Raw genomic sequence first — 18,924 nt, 5'->3', positions numbered from 1 at the left:
CAGAAACTTCTTTATCACTGTTGGAAAAAAAAATACCGTCACATTTTTCCGTTATGCGCAATGTTTTTCTTGTGTGATTCGAAGACATTAATAACAAAAATATATAGTAACGATAACAATGATAGTAATAATTCTATTACAATTAATTAAATTCTGTAATATTCTTAGTAGTAATAAGGTAAAATGAAATAATGGTATTATTTTTATTCATGTCTATGATAATAAAAGCATTTTGTTAAGCACACATTTTTGTATTACAGTCTCTGTGATACGAAAAACGACACAATTAAATTTTACGATTAAACAAATCTATAACACGTCTTGTTAAAAAAAATAGGATAAATAACTCAATATTCACATTAATAAGTTTCTTATTTTTATAAAATATTATTGAGATACATTAATAAACTCTTATCAATAGTATCTGTTTTTAGTTATAACTTAAACTATTTTACAATACATAATATGGCATGATTTTAAATATATATTACATTTATAAAAAAAAACAAAAACTTAATTCCTTACATTGTAGAAGTTTAAGAATATTCTTTAAAAATGTAACATTAAGAACTGTAAAATTTAACCTATTTCTCATACTTAAACAAAATGCAATGCAGTTTACGCAAATTAAATCCTTGCATATTTGGGAAAAAGCTTTGAGCTTTTCATAAACTATAAGATTATCATCTATCTCCGCCCAACGCCTATGGGAGGTGCCTATATAAGGTAGCTACGACCGCGAGCGGCGTAGTTTATCCGCGAGAGTCGTAGCATGCTACGCGTGTAGAGTCCGGGAACTTTGCTACGAAACTTCGCCAAGTAAGTCTTCCCGTTTTTAATTCATTTCTTACGTTGCTACAGGTGAGTTATTTAATGTGTATAATAAGATTTTGTCTTTATTTTATTATAACTATTATTGAGTTGTTTTATACTTGAGAAAGGAAGAAACTATACAACAGGATTTTGACATTACAAAAGTAACAATATTATAAATAACTTATTAACTAATATATTTGTAAAAATAATGTAAAAGCTTATATTATTTTTATAATGAAACAATGAATTCTTCGTGATATAATATTTTTTTTAAATTTAAACGTTTTTGTACTTTGATAAATAGTAATAACTCGCTGTTTCAAGTGTAATATTTTAAAATTGAAATCATTTTTATTATAAAGTTTCGGCGCAAAATATTAAAAATATTTACATCTTATTATACAAAAATTAATTTGAAAAGTTTTGTGATTATCGCGTATCAGTTGAATGAAATTTTTTAACGTTGTAAAAAATATCATAATTTGTGGTTTGTGATCTCGTAATGCATTGACAAATATAATTAGTGATTTTTTACTATATTTTGTCATTACTAAGCCATTGACAGATGGCCAGATCGGTCCAAAATTGTAAGTGATTATTACCAGACATTATTCTTTTTTACATTTTAAAATATAGATTAATATCATGGCCGATATTGATTAATGACATAAACATGTAGATAAAATTAAATCGTGTAATACTTTACAATTCAATTAAATAAACTCCAATAAAGGTTAATTTTTAACTTATAGTTCACTTATAGTACCGTATTAATTATCAACTTCTGATGTGTTTTCATAAAGCAGTGAAGTACTTTAACAATTGTTTAAATCTTTACATAAAACCTTAGGTAACTGTTTACGCTTACAACAGATTTAAAAATTATCTGTTCGACTTAAAGAGGATACGTGTGCTCTAAGAGAAAGGGACGAGTTATTGAACACAAATTTCATTTGACCTTTATCAGAAAGTCAACCTTTTAGTAACTAATGCTTTTGTTACATGAACAAAAGACTTAAACGGAATAAATTTAATAAAAACAAGTAATAAACTTATAATATTTCCTTTTTCCGAAAACTTGACAGGAAATGGACGTATTAAATTAATAATATCGAGTGCTTCGATGTGATTTCAATATTTATTTGGCGGAAAAGGTCGTCGAGAAAGATTATTGACTGAAGGCACGCATGCATAATTTGTGTTATGCTTTTAACTAAGTAAGCTCTTTTTGAGACTTCAGAATGTAAAGAATTTGAATCTGCACTATCAACATAAGAATTTTAATATACCCTATGTGTATAAAGATATAATATATGCTTCAAAATGCCACTGCTAACGTAGAAAGAGTATCATCATCTTAGTCTCATAATATATAATTAGAATTATTAGAATATTTGATAATAATATTTGGGAGTTAATATAATATCAAGTAATCTTTAACACGCATCCTAGCATCTTGATTTAATGATTTTTCATAAATTTACTTATCTAGAAAGACTTTACACTCTCGCTTCCTCAGAACATATTACAAGGACAGGCTCTATAGTTATAATACATGCCTCTTATCGAAATCAGATACCGCGTATATGGGACCATTGTTTTCAATTCTTAGCGTTATTTTCTCAAAAGAATCACATTGCGTCGAATAATCTTTATGTATGTTAATAATAAATGTAATATATGTAGCCGAAACTGAGTCTAATGAGTTATCAATATCTAACGTATAGCAATGACATATCACTGTTACTCATATCTCTAAAAAATAATTTAGATACAAGAATATATTTTAGATTCTGAATTTTCGTAGTTGTTGTTGATTTTCTAGCTACTGAAGTATTTCATGTATATATACGTGCGTAACATACTATTTATTGTGGTAGGTCCCGGTCCTTTGTGTGAGTGCTTCTTGTCCGGTCAAGATCATGTCATGATAAGCTCCGCTATTCTAGTAGGCTTAGTGATTTTTCCGACGAAGCGATAAAAATCACTTTAGCACCGGTTTCAAATATATTATTAATTGTATACTGTTGTATCACTGTCAGGGATTTGAGTCGCATGCTGAAGCTACTTGGCTGACGTGGCTAACACTGCTCACTTCTCTACAACTTACAAAGCATTTTATTTTTTACCGCGATTATTAGACCCAATCAATAAATACATATTCACAATAACCAAGGCTGTCTGTCAGCCTCCGTATAAATATAATACAAGTTTATCATTATAGTCTATTCCAATATATCACAATATATTCATTCAGGTTAAAACATGTAATGAAATAAGTTTTATTTGTACCAAATTTAGATCTCGAACTAATTTTAACCACAACGTCGCTCGCGTGGTTAGCAAGTGTTTTGTGTATTGGAAATATTTACCCTTAGAGGTTGAAATCTAGAATGTAATTTCAATACATTTTGATAATGATATACGTGGGTAACTGACTCGTGACTCAGGGTCCTTCAAGAAAAAAGCGTACCAATTCTTCAAAGGCCGGCAACGCACTCGCCAGCCCTTTGGCATTGAGAGGGGTGGCAAATTTATAAATATTGATAATATATTAATAAATATAATCTATTATTTAAAACAACTTCTCGCTTAAACCAATAGGTATGATAAACGGAAATACAAATAGATAGTGACCTAGTAACCTATTGAGAATTTAATATAACACCAATAGATTTCATAGGCATGAGATAGGCTTACTTTTTCTTTACAAATGAACATAAAAATTCTTTGGCCACTTCAAAGTAAATCAGTCATATCAAAGCCTTGGGCGGTGAAATAAATATCAACGCCACGTGAGTCAAAAAAAAAACTAAGCCAGTGCTTTGTCATTTTACCCCAATCCTTTTTTGTTCAAAGGCCTTTGCATGATCTCTCAATTTATCCCAAGGCCCCAGGCGGGTAAATATTATACGTAGCTTTTTAAAAATTGCCTGTTTTTTTTACCTTTAAATTATTATTATAATACTTTTACTAGCCGACGTTTGCTTAATTAACGTAAGTCTCTCTAAACTATTCATCCCATATAATCTTTGCAATGTGAACACATTCTGAATTATGATGAATTCTAATTGTACTTTCTATCTCATTGTAAGTATACCAATGATTATTATTAATTATGTATGATTCTATAATTAAATGTACTATGTTATTATAACATATACATATAACACGGCTAGTCACCGCGGGAGAAAAAGACTACAACCCTTCAACTTGGCAAAAACTATACATATGCACATACAACGTAAAATTATTACTTTCACCCCAACACCTGATACTATTAAAGCACTCATTGTCCAATATTAAATGTGACATTATAGGGCTATCTGAAACCAGAAGGATGGGACAGGAGATAATAGAAGACGAAGATCATATCCTATGCTACACAGGGAAGACAAAGGGTCATTTCGGCGTAGGGTTTCTAATCAAAAAGTTATGTAAAAGAAATATTCATAATTATATAGGGATATCAGAACGAGTCTGTCTCTTAATTCTGAAATTTGATTCATTATATATATCAATTGTACAAGTCTATGCCCCTACATGTGACGCACCGGACGAGGACGTCAATACCATATATGAGAATATCGAAGCAGCACAAAAACTAGCTCATGGAAAAATTATCGTTATGGGAGATTTTAACTCCAAAATTGGTCAGAGACAAAATATCGAGCCCTCAATCATGGGTCCCTATTGCTAAGGAACCAGAAATTCCAGAGGTGACCTATTGCTGCAATATGCGCAAGCAAATAGATTCACCATCATAAACACAATATTTAAAAAGAAAACTAAGAACCTATGGACTTGGATGTCTCCAGGCCAACGACATAAAAATCAAATAGATTATATTCTGAGCAACGTTCCTAAGTGCTTCTCAAACTTGGAAATCATAAATAATAAAATCTTTCAAAGCGACCACAGATTATTGAGAGGCGCACTCCTACTGAGTAAAGCCAAAAAAAGTCGAGCTTGTTTCAAAACACCTAGAACAGATTTTACGCTTGACGTAAATCAGCAGGAATACCTCACAACTTTAAAACTAAAAATCCAACAAATCGAATGGAAACACGAAGATAACATAGACTCATTCTACGTAAATATTGAAACGGCTATAAAACAAAGTTTGGCAAGCGTGTCTATAAAGAAAACAAAACCAGAAATTATTTCGGACGAAACAAAACAACAAATTAAAAAACGTTATACACTGCCATCAAAACCATCCAAGACCAAAGAAGAAAAGACAGAACTGACCGCTTTATATAAGCTTACAAATAAAATGATAAAATACGACTATAAAAAATACAGAACGGATATAATCGAAAGGAACTTAATTAATACCGGGAGTCAAAAGAATCCTTATAAGCTTATAATATCTTGTTGAATAATGTGGTTATCAAAACCACATTATTCAGCAAGATATTGGAAAATCAAGAAATTCCCAAAATTTGGGGTGAATCCCATATAGTTCTGTTGTATAAAAAAGGTGACCCTTCAGACAATGGCAATTACCGCCCTATCAGTCTTCTACCAAATTTGTACAAACTGTTCGCAATATGTCTAGAAAAAAGAATTGCTATATTCATAGAAACGCACCAACCTATAGAGCAAGCTGGATTTCGGGCAGGATATTCAACGACTGATCATATACACACGGTAGATCTTATAGTAGAAAAGCATCAAGAGTTTAACCAGCCCCTATATCTAGCATTCATCGATTATACTAAAGCATTTGACTGTATTTCACATGAAAATATTTGGCAGGCGCTTTCATATCAAGGCATACCAGCCATATACATCAACATTATTAAAGACATATATAAGAAGAGTACCAGTAAAGAAAAATTAGACAGACTTGGACCAAAATGTCGTATCAGAAGAGGAGTAAAACAAGGAGATCCCTTATCACCCAAGATATTCATAGCCGTCCTTCAAAATATTATGAAAGAACTGCGATGGGAAAGGAAAGGAATACAAATAGACTCGAGATATTTGAGCAAGCTACGTTTTGCAGACGATATAGTTTTGTTTTCAGGAACGCTAAATCAATTACAAGAAATGATAGAAGACCTAAATACTGCCAGCAAAAAAATAGGACTACTAATAAATACTTCGAAAACAAAAGTTGCAACAAATAACAACATTTACCCGATTATGCTTAACGGAACAGACATCGAGTATGTAGACAGCTATACTTATCTTGGTAAACAAGTTTCATTTAAGAAACAAAGACATGACAAAGAACTGGAGCGCCGCGTCACCACAACTTGGAAGAAGTTTTGGAGCTTAAAAGAAATCCTCAAAGGTAAGCTCCCAATTAAGTTAAAGAAAAAGGTAGTGGATTCTTGCCTGCTGCCTTGCCTTACATATGGAGCACAAACTTGGATTTTCAAAAACAAAACAAAAGCCAAAATACGTTCGTGCCAACGTGCGATAGAAAGGAGTATTCTCGAAATTAAATTACGCGACAAACATAAAAGTGAAAATATTCGCAGAAAAACCAATATTATTGATGCTGAGCAATATGCCCTTAAACTTAAATGGAGATGGGCAGGCCACGTAGCCCGTTATACAGATGACAGATGGTCTAGAGCAGTAACAGAATGGACGGGTCTGAAAGGAAACAGGAAGAAAGGAAGACCAATAGAGCGATGGGCCGGCGGGATCGAGAGGGTAGCTGGCAGAAATTGGATGACGATGGCAAAAAATAAATTAGGGTGGAAAAAGTTGGAGGAGGCCTTCTCCCGGACAGGGGCCGCATCTTAGTAAAACTATAAATTTATCTATTTTAATCAAATGTATGTCAAAGATGTGGAATAAAGGCTTATTATTATTATAACAATGTTGCTTATAATAAAGTTTTGCCGATAACAGTTGTTGTATCGGCTACCTATGTCTTCAGTATTTTGAAGTGCTTAGTTACTGATGTACGTAATATCATTGGTCTAAGGTAACGACGTCCTAGCGGCGATTATGTCAAAGATGTGGAATAAAGGCTTATTATTATTATTATGTCTAGTTTATGTCTTTACACAGTTATGATTTTTTATCTAAACTATGTGTTAAAAAAGTTTACATAACCTCACTAATCGATATTTACTTAGCCACTCCTTCCCAACTAATTGACAAGATTCGGACATTGTACGCCTAACGCGTCATTATCATATCAAGACATTATTTCGCCCCATTTAATATTACTGAATATGTCAGGGACCCAAAATTATATTCAAATACAAATTCGTAATATAACAAGGCTATAATAAAAAATATCTATCTTAGTTCCATTTTTGTATCAAAATCTAGAAGAAAATAATAAATAGATTACATGAGAGGCTGTTAGTTAACTCTCAGAAAACAAGGCACGTTAAAAAACAATATGAGAGACGTTTAGTCATAGTCGACTTAAAATCGTGTATGCGGTGATGTTAGTTATTTCGACTATGTATCTGCATGTAGTTCCCACGAAAATGTACGGATAAGTGCGTGCTACAATCTCATCATGCCCCCTGCTGATAAAATCAAAATACGATTATTCAGTTTAGATGTGTCCTAGCGCATGCTTATGCGAAAGAGCAAGACTACGCCATCCGTACGCAAAACTACCAGGAGGTCTTATTCTGAGAAGAACGGGCAAGAAACTCAGCTAGTTTTACTCTCCCTCTAAATTACAATTATTCAAAGAAAAATGTCATAAACCACAACGTCATTAAAGTAACATAAGTAAAAAAATGTTTGTGTTTGTGATTGTTCTGTAATTTACCACATTCACCATTACACACAATATATTCACAACACTTCAAAGATAACAAAATAAATTATAACAATATAACTAGAACTACTGCCACGCGTTTTTGTCTTCAAGGTAGTCATTAACTGTGTTATTACCATTAACATTAACTTTACACATTCATGTTATTTACTATGTGTACAAATATATACAAATCAATAGATATATAGTGATAGAGGACAAATCTTTGTTTTTAATTTATTTTATTGTTATTAATTACTGTAATGTATGTGATGGTTGCAGCTGCTTACAAAAGTTGTGTAAAACAAAAAACTTGGCTATTAAAAAGAATGGAATGTTTTTTGCCATTTCTTCTCTTCCGTTCTACGACTTTGATATGAATAAATTATATTGAATTTCTACATAAATAATCAATATTTTACGTCTTATAATATATAGACATACACATATGGACGAATTCGTATGCCTTTTACCAGATATTTATTCATAAAGGTAGGTAATAAGGAAATATCATTTGTTTCAGGCAATAACGATACTCAAAAAAACTAATTTCGTGATTAATTATATCTAACTTACTACTAACCTAAAACATATTAGTTGTATCTAACGTAAATATATTGATATATCTATCTGGGCAAATTTATCTATGTTCAGATGTAATAGTGGATGAAGGGTAGTGATTAAAAAAAAACAAGCGAGCTAAAGAGAAAACAGGCATTTCTGGCGGTTAAGAATGTTAAGCCGTTCGAATCTCTGTTGTGTAATAGATTTTCTGTCTATGAGCTCACTCACAAACATATTGAGGAGACTGAAGATTTTTTTTTTACTTACTTGATGTTCAACTAAAACACATTGTTTGAAGCTGGGTAACAACTTACTTTAATGGTTTAAAATATGAGCTTATAACTAACATAAAATAAGGGGTAGAGGGGTTGCGAAACAAAAACTAACTTGGCCTATCTAAGGGTTCATTAATCTAAATTACACTTATGTTATTGGACATTATCGGAAACGAGAATTTTAAATTACAATTTATCATTGTAGTAAAAACTAAAGGGCGCATATTGGCTTCAAGTGGGCGAAGATTGTTTACGCTTCTATCGTTTACTAAAATATATATATGTAACTTAACTAATGTTAGATTACATAACTCGAGGTGGTAAGAAAAAAATACTTGCTACATTAGATACAATAATAATACAACATGAACTCTACATACCGTAATTACAATACAAGTGTTTACGACACAGAACTAATAAACTTAATTGCTTTTTATCAAATTAAGCCCACGCCTAGTTGCGACAGTACTTACTAGTTACTCAATATTAATATCGCTCAGTATGAGACTTTTAACATCACTTATGTTAAAAGTTTCTACTATCAAAAATTAAATTAATGAGTAATTATTATCAGAGGCATTATGAAGATACCAGGTTACTATGTACCTTTACTAAAGTTCCGTGTATAACTTTATGAAAAATGGCAGTTGAACAGGCCGTACCATTTCACTGTTCATTTTAAGCGTAAGTAAACTTGAACCGTTTAATCGAATCTATTCATTTTTTTGCTGGATATCGAACTCAGACCCTCCGTACATTATACGTAGTAAATATGACACACACACACACACTATACAGTACGTACCAAAACGTGTTTTTATAAATGTCGCATTTGTTTGTTAATTCACAATCCAAAAGTAAAAAGACCAACCACAAATAGTGGGTGCGCCATCTATTACTTCTTTTTACCTATGAGTTTATGTGCTACCATGTGATTGAAAAGTCATGTGGTAACATATATGAACTGTCAAAGGTATGCCATTTATAGTCATAGATTCGCTTATAACACAACAACGCATTTAGGTTATCCAAACTTATTACGAAAACGGTAATAATAATTTTTCGCAAACTTCGCAATAGTTTTGGCCAACATTGACGCCCGAGCAGAGACAGAGCCTGGAATTCGTTGGATTGTTAAACGTTTTGAAGAAACTGGTTGATGGTCGTAGACCATACCAACATGCTCGTCCGGCTCGTACTCGTGAAATTATAGTCGCAGTGAGTGAAAGTGTGAAAGAGCCAACCAACTCGACAAGGCGACGTTCGCAATAGTTGGGCATTGCCGAGTCCACTTCCTAATTTTACACATTGATTTAACCCTCCACCCATACAAAAAAAACAAAACGGCAGACCATAGTGCTCTTTTCTGATGGGCTCATTTTCACCTTAATGGATACGTCAATAAGCAAAATTGCAGATTCTGGGGGGCTGATAATCTACATATATCATAAACAACCTCTCCATCCCGAAAAAGTGTCTGTTCGGAGTGGCTTGTGGGCTAGTGGCATCGGTGGACCGTTATTTTTTGAAGATTCAGAATAACTGGCCATTACCGTCAATGGAAAACGATATCGCGACATGATAAAAGACTTTTACTGGCCACAACTGGGTTGAATTGATGCCGACGACATATTTTGGTTTCAACAAGAGGGAGCAACGGCTCACACATCTCGCCAAACAATCACCTTATGTGTATTGCACAATATATCAGAAATATCAAGACCGCATAATTTCAAGGATTTCGGATGTGAATTGGCCCCCGAGATCGTGTGATTTAACACTTCTTGACTATTTTATTTAGAGATTTTTGAAAGGGGACAACGTGTATGTGAATGCTCCCCGGCCAATGCAAGACCTTATTCTGACTGAAATTGCGGCAAAATCATCGGGTGATGATTCTGCATGCCTTAAAGTCTTTGAAAATTTTGATGTTCGGATGTTGACCTGTAAACGAAGCCGCGGTGTTCACATGACCGATATTATTTTTCAAAAATAAATGTCATAAACCAACCTTCATTTACCAATAAAAAAAACGATTTCACCTCATAAAAAGCGTGTTGTTTCTTTCAAATAGAAAAAATGTTTTAGATGGCGCATCCTGTACATATACGCCGTTCTGTTTAGTTCAATTTAGTAGGGACCTTGGGGTTCTGTCGTCCGGCATTCGGTGACATGTCTAAACCACTTGAGCACTTTATGAATTGGACGAAGTTGGCGTAGACACTTTCTTATAACAAATGCATTAATCTTATAAAAAAAAATCTTACATATAACATGAATATAATGATAATACATACATAATGATACATGAAGGCGATATCGTATATCGCCTTCATGTATCATACTCCAATTGCACTTAGCCAGCTCGGTAGATATTCAACCTTACTTACCTACATTACGTAAAATGAACATTTTACTTAATTAAAACGAAGTAAATATTTTTCGTTTGCAGTGAATTAAATTAATTTAACCGTCAATCATGTTTCGAAAAAGGGAATTTTGCAGAGCGTGGAGCACGTGCTTATTCAATTAAATAGATTCATTTTATTTTTCGCTTTATTATAATGGTGATTTTATTTATTAGAAATATTATTTTACGAGTTTATACCGACTTAATAGTACCCATTTATAATCTACAACAATTCATGTTGCTTAATAATATATAATAAAACCGTAACTGTCAGATATTGAATTTATGAATATTGAATCCAGAGCAATGGAGGCCTATTGGCTGCTCACTAGTGCGTTGCCGGACTTTTAAGAATTTGTACGCTCTTTTCTTAAAGATTCCTAAGTCGAATTAGTTCGGAAATGCTTGCCCCGAGATCGGTAGTTGACCTATTTTGGTCAAAGAACGCAGAATCCCCCCCCCCATACGATGGCTTGTGCTTCCACCACCGAGTTCTAAGCATCCCCCAGCAGATGTCCTGGGATAGTTAGTATACAAACTCATTCCAATAATTACAATTTTAACAAATTGAACATATGTTTTACAGTAACAAATTTTGTATCAACTATCTTAATTAGATTTCAGAACTGTCAATCAGCTAATTGAGAACTCGCGCTTAAACGCTGGTAACAACAAAATCAATTAGTGACACTTAAATTGCTTTAGACGTTCCCATGAATTTTGAACCGAATGAATGATATATAATAAGGATTCGATTTTTGTGTCAAGCGTAGTTTTTTTTCCTTTTTGTTGGATTTCATTAAGGCAATTTAATCGGGTTACGACTGTACTCGAAGTAAACGCATTCTAGAGAAGAGCGTAAACATTCCTCAAAGACTTGCAACGCACTTGCAGCCTTATGTTGTTGTTATTATCCTCGAGCGTTGATAAGCACTTAATCGATGTCATATATTTAAATTAAAACCTTTATTTTATTTAAATACAAAAAAAAATTAAGGCCGTCTGATTTTTTGTATAGTCAAATTTTTCTGGGAGAAATTGGATGTCAATGGTTAAAAAAGTGGGGCCCCTCTTCCGGACAGGGGCCTCTTAAATTTAAATGTTAAATGTATGTAAATAAGATGTGGCTGAATAACGGCTTATTATTATTTTATTATTAACCTTTATTCTCTAGGTCAGCTTTTATGAAAAACGGTGTATACTAAACGTAAAAACAATGAGCGTACTTTCAAATGCTAATAATTATTAATGTCTAATTCCCTTTTATTATATTAAATTGATATGCCCTACAATTATTTTTGATTGAAACACAATATCGTTATAATACACAATATCATTTCTTGATATCGCTGGGAGCCAAGCTTATCCACAAAATATCTATAATTACTCTCCGAGGGGCTGAAATAGACACTTATTTTATCACTTCAATTGTGTATTCGTACATAAAACGTAGTTTTGGATTCGCTAGTACAATAATCATAATATCGTGAATATACAGCTAATAATATTACTTTTTATTCGTACTTTCGTACGATTCTTACTTTCGTATTAGCAGTCCGGCAACGAAGTTGCCTCAATGACCATGGGCGGCGGTATCCGGTAAGCCGTTCGCTGTTCTGTAAAAAAATATGAATTAATTTCGGACGATTAACGATTAATATAACTGAAACTATGAATATCTGGTTTTAAGGTAAACGATAATTATGATAATTAGTACGTTTGTTTAATACGCATGGCAATTTAGTATAAAGTTTAAAAAAATAATAAGATTTAAACGAATTGAACGCTTATTTATTATTTTAGTTACTTTTACTTTAAACTTTGTTAAATTGTAAAACAAAGACAATGGTTGTAAATATAGAAGCAAGCTTCCAAAATATATATGTCCATAAATATTATGCTTCTCCTTTTGGCTTTAAATTAAATTAATATTATTTACTCTGAAAAATAATTCTGAGATTTCGAAGTACGAATTTCTCTTAAAAGTGTGACTGAAATTACTTCCCGGAACGTAAAATTCCATTGTTTCATGTCGTTCGAATATTTCCATTTTAATTATTTTAACATCTACGAATAAAAATTATAACAGCAATACATTTAAAATCCTTATTGTTAGTTATTTGACTTTTTATAGAATAGGGAACAAACGGGCAGTAGGTTCACCTGATGTTTCTGATACATTGCCGGCCTTTTAAGAATGGGTACACACTTTTCTTGAAGGACCCTAAGTCGAATTGGTTCTGTAATACTTCAGTGGATAGCTAGTTCCACATAGTGCTGGTGCTCGGCAAAAACTGCCTCAAAAAACGCTCAAACGACGGACGTCGAGGTGACACGGATGGTATTTTGTATTTCCGACGTCCGATGATGAAACTCAACTTCAGCTACGGAACTGTTTCCGATGTATACAAAGCTTCCAAACCATACATGCAATAGAAGCATTGCTAACAGAATAATATCGTAATCTTCAGTAATCACAAGGAGTTTCCATTATTATTTTTAAAAGATGGCGCGCTTGCCTCTGACATCTATGGTACTATCATTTTCATTTATCTTTGGCCGCGCGTGCTGGGCGTTTGGCGCCATGAATACCATATATGTTTTATGTAGGTAATGTTCTCTACAGTTACTAAATATTTAAAGGATACATTTTTGAATATTCGAAGTAGGAATTTAACCCCTAAAAGCTGTAAAGAGAATGCTCCCTGGAATGTCGTAATGTAAAAGTCATTGTTTCTATTGTTGCGACTCGCTTAATATTTCTATAATAATTAAATTTAATATCTGGTCTCAGATAAACTGTGTAATATTTTCGACTTTGTCTTTAGTACTCAAGAATTAAGCCTCACTGAAAGTCTCATTAAGAAATGTATATCTAAAAGTTGAATTATTCTTAATGAAAATAAATATCATTTAATATTTGCGTACAAATTTTGATATTGTTCCCTTTGGAGACTCTTGGGGTTCAAGTGCACAAGCGTTAATTAAAGATTTAAGCTGGCGTAGGTAGATAGTACCGGTGACCCTAGAGCTGATGCTTTCCTCGCTCAACGAATAAGTATCACAATACAGCAAGCAAAACTTTTGAAATCCGTTTTAATTTTCTTTTTATTAATTTTTAATTATTTTTATTATTACTATGTAGGTTAAGATAATTGTAAATACTGTATATTTGAATGTTATGTTCAAATTTTATTTAAACATGTAAAAAATTTATAAATATTGTATAATGATAAATATTATATGAGATTGAGTGATGCACTCAGTGTAAGCCTAATTGTTTAATCAAACTAAGAATATTTCATGTATAATCCAACATAAGCTAATATTCGAAAACCGATTACATTGTAACGATGTAATTATTAAATTTTAATTAAACGGCTGAAAAATAACTGTCTCAAAAAACATTCCACTTTATATTAGGGTCATATTCACGGTTCAAGTTAAAATTCGTGCTAATTAAAATAATTGAGAAATAAAATGAAGATGTCATTTTTCAATAGCTGGTTACTCCTATTATGAGCGCGTATAGAACCTTTTCGTATAGAAAGACGGTGCTTTAAAATAGGAAATATAATTTATCCTTCCCTTATTGAACTACGTACATGATTAATAAGACTTATTAATGGAAAATTACCTGGTCCTGACATCCTTTTATAAACTACATTAACTAGATAAACTACTTTAGTCTCACACAAGCAGATTTTACCGTTATTAAATATGTATGTTACTTTGACATTATCAAACATTTATTTAGCTTATAATATTTATTTTTCACAACCTTTGAAATATGTGTAAGTTCTGTTGCGCATTTTTAAATAGATCCGAAATGCGTTCTTATGAATTGAAAGATTATCTTTGGTTTATTCCATAGGACATCACGCAGCTGAGATACTATTGTCAAATGCAAGAAAGCTATTGTTAAGTGTTTGTGTATTAAGACGTTATTATAATTAATTTTCTTTACACTTTCTTTCATTTTTCTTACACTTACTGTCTAACTTTGTACCTATCATGAGATCCGTCGCCAATCGATCAAATCAAAAGCCTTGCGCCCTTAAAAAACTCATTCATTATACAAATTATTCGTATAATTTCTTAGGAAAAAATCCAAGGAATTCATTTCAAACGGCGATGTTAGTTCCTGTCAGTGTTTCAATGAAATTCGTAAACGTAGGATAGTTGAATCTGATATCTGAAATCCGTGGCATTCGATTATTTTGTGAGGGAGAATTCAACTTGATTATTTTTGCACGAGAGTAGTTGTCATTTGTTGTAGGCCCGCTTCGATCGATTTGCTGCAGTAGATTTTGTGTCTATGTGCGCATTGAACATTCGCTCGAACAGTGAAGGAAAACATTGTGATGAAACCGGCTTGCCTTAGACCCAAAAAGTCGACAACATGTCTCAGGCACAGAAGTCTGAACCTGCATCTTGACAAATGATCAAAAAACAGTTTTAAAAATTTAGAGGCCCAGACCTATAAAGGGTGTAGCGCCACTGGCTTTTTTCCAAGTAATGTTGTTTATAATTTACATTGGCTGATTTATGTTTTACTATTCATGCGTTATTAGTATTTGACTTGTTAACAGTTGTTTCTTTTAAATGTTGCCAGTTTTTGGTCTGGTGAAGCTATTTTCTGCCAGCGACGTATATAAGACATCCGCTCGCCCTCGCCAGGGTCCACCGTTGCTTTCAGAACCTAAGTGATCTGCCCATCATCATTTAAGTTGTAAAGCGTTGATTAGTCTTCTTTTATTGGAATGCCCCCTTATTTAATATTTCTTTTAAATTTAATATTTCTTTTAAATTCTTAGAAGGCTATGCATGTTATTTATGGGTATATTTTTTATTGAATTTCTTTAACGCGACAAACACATTTATGATTTAAGTACTTTACCTAGGTACTTCTAAGTACAATTCTTTAGGCCACTTTCTAAGTCTGACATTTATAGGATTGAATTTCACTAATCTAAAACTGCTTTAAGATAATGGACCTGTCATATATTTTTGTTCATGTAATCTCTATTGTAAATGAATTTTCATATTGTGCATATTTTTATGAAAACTAATATCAACCACGAGTTCATGGTCCAGTACATACAAATGCAATACAAGATAGGGTACAGTTATGCGATAAAATCGGAAATCGGAAGCCGAGTGCGGACGACGTCGAGTTAGCGAACCTATTTATTGTTTCACTGAACACCGCCTGCAATTTATAATGTAACCTTTAAGCTTTGGTGAAAAGGTTATTTAAAGTATGTGATTAAATAGATAAATCTATAGATTATTATGTTGTGTTTCTATAGATTAACGTAATTATAATATGTATAAAATTTTCATTTATAAATTTATTTTTCAAAAGCTATTTCAAATATTAAGCAGCTGTATAAATACAAAACATGTAAAGTTAAAAACAAATTGAATAAGGAAATATATAACTGTATACGGGGGCAAAAATATAACTTATTTATATATAGCTTGCCTCTCAGATACGGGAAATAGTAACGGACTTGTTCCGAATACGCCAGCGAAGTTTTTTGGTAAATGGACTTTGAGGCGTTCATTGTACGACGGTGGAATGATATATTTTACTTTTTAATATAGTCTCGTGTAAGTGACTTGTAGTAATGAGAATATTTTTTTAAACCGAACTATATTTTGAGAACGAATGTCTTCTAAACGAAAGTTTGATAATATTCGAGTCTTGTTATTTGGACTCTTAAAATTTAACTTTTATATATTTGTAAAGTTAAATTAAACATTTCATAAAAATAATTTCGTTTTATTAAAAGTAGCAGTAATATAAATAAACTTTTTAAAAAGTTAGTTTTTTTGCGGCTCGTAAATTAGGAGCTTTTAGATTTTCTACTTACTTAATTGATCATTAATAGGTATTCATTACGTATGGTACGAGTAGAGATAATCATTTCCTTAAATTATAATTCTAATAATTTAATTTCCAAAAAAAATATTTTATTTATTCAAGCTTCGCTACATTAAAAAAATACAAATAACATAAAACATAAAATTTAAAAGGGATGCAACCGGCGGCCGGGCAAACAAATATGATGGTAAAGTTCAAGAAGTGCAGAGCAAAATCTTATAAAAACAATTATAGAACCTTAATCTAATAAAACAAAACAATATCAATAAAACAAATTAAAAAATAAAAAGTTAATCTCACGGATTCAATGGCCACGAGAATGTAAGTGCGTGCTCCGATTGCACCATGCAATCTGAGACAAATCTTTGTTTTTAATTTATTTTATTATTATTTATTACTTAAGATGCCTTATGGAACATGGTGTAATGGTCGCAGCTCCTTATAAACGTTGTGTAAAACAAAAAAAAACTTGGCGATTGCAAAGAGTGGCGGAGAGGATATTGCCAGTTCTTCTCTTCCGTTCTACGCCCTTGATTTAAGAACTGGCAGTAAATGTAAACTAGAAGCTTTTTATGTATATTTCTTTTTTTGACATTCATAAATGTACATTGTGTTACCTATATGAATAAATTAATTTTGACTTTGGCGATGCAGTACAAAAGAAAAGGAAATACATAAATTACAAAAGCCACAATACAATTTTAATAACATCTATGGTACTTCTAAGCCGGCTTAGTCTCACAACGTATCTGTCAAGAGGTTTCCTCCATGGCTGTGTTCACTTTCTCACCAACACCGAAAAACATTGCCTTGCTTCACATCCAGAGCTGAATTTCGGCAACCAGGCTATTGTCTAAACAAAAATATGGAAACAAAATCGCTGAAAATATTGGAATATTACTTTTTAATTCCAGTTGAAGGAGCTCGTATTGGTTTTAAGCGATATTTAAATTTTAAAGTAAAATGTTCAATATTAAACGAAACTAATTTCTATTGGTGCAATGAAACATTTAGATGAAAATATATTGGTGCATTATTAAAATGAAACGGTAAGCCCACATCATTAAATATGAATACGAAAACATTTGCAATTACACTTACAGCAAATATTTGTTGAATTTTCTACGGATTTCCTTGAGAGAACCTTAGAGAGAATGAATTCAAAATAATATACGGGAATTAAATTTCTAAAACTTCTTTCCCGCTTAACAAGGTTTATCTAGCTAGTCAATGTTCGTAAATCTTGTATATCAATGCGCCTTAGGTGATATTGTGGAATAACGAATGATCATTTACGCACAGCAATACGAACGTACGTAAACGAATACGTCGGTGGTACAAAAAAGGCAGGCAGGCAGTAATGAAATGTAGATACAAAATAGTACACCATTTCATTTCATTTTAAAATTCATAACTGTTTTGTAGTAGCCGAGAATTATTGAGCAACATTTTTAATCGTTTAGGTGCCTCCAGATTATCAACGTCAATGAAATTGTATAGTGACGTAAAATAAGATGATTAATGTAATGTATGAAACTGTTCTTAAAAGGTTGACTGTGTTTTTTATTATCTTGTTTTTTTATATAAACATCTAGTGCTTTTTATCGAGAATACACTTTTAGAAGCTACATGTTAAGGGAATTAATTCACGAATGATTTTAACAAAGTTTTCAATTATATTGAAATACGAGATTCATAATCCCCATGAGCGTAACGAGAATATGAAAGCATAAAATTGTTAATATTTTCTTTCAATCAGTCGTATTGACGCAAGTTCACAACGCATTAGACAAACATACTGTATTTGAACAATCGAAATGTATTAAATAAACATTTTGTTAATTTCAGTTAAATACACAGAAATTATACATTTGTTTTCGTATGGTTTTCGGATTGACCGCGATTTCATTATGTGTCGATTGTTTGATTTAATACGAATTATTTCCTTTTGTAGTTCTTCAAATTTTCTTTTAATCTTAATTTTGTGTTTTCCTATTGATGTTTGGATTTCCTACCCATAAATATCCTGATTGGTTCCTCTTTCTTATTCCTAACTTTTTATTTCTATGGAATTAACACTTATATTTCTTGGCGTTTCTTTAATACTATCGATCTAGTTTTTGTTCTTTTTGTTTTGCAAATAGTTTTCTTAAATTCGTTAAGGCTTTCTCTCTGATTTCTTCTCCCTTCTAGCCTTTCGTTTCCGTCTTCCCCTTTCTCGTTT

At 32.1% G+C, this 18,924-nt stretch overlaps 1 protein-coding gene across 2 annotated transcripts in view; it reads left to right on the top strand.

The window, feature by feature from the left end:
• Nucleotides 1–756: 756 nt before the first annotated feature.
• The window catches only part of LOC123712566 (allatostatin-A), a 40,360-nt gene continuing 22,192 nt past the window's right edge, over nt 757–18,924 (top strand). The window contains exon 1 of one of the 2 annotated variants that reach the window (XM_045665732.1): nt 757–819. The gene's annotated coding sequence lies outside the window, so the exon portion shown is untranslated. Of the gene's footprint in view, nt 862–18,924 lie in introns of both variants that reach the window. The other variant, XM_045665731.1, reaches the window with a different exon arrangement.

This window comes from Pieris brassicae, chromosome 7 (assembly GCF_905147105.1).
Source record: "Pieris brassicae chromosome 7, ilPieBrab1.1, whole genome shotgun sequence".
Taxonomy (NCBI): Eukaryota; Metazoa; Arthropoda; class Insecta; order Lepidoptera; family Pieridae; genus Pieris; species Pieris brassicae.
Note: the sequence above shows the minus strand (reverse complement) of the source record. Positions and strands in the feature narration are given on the sequence as shown.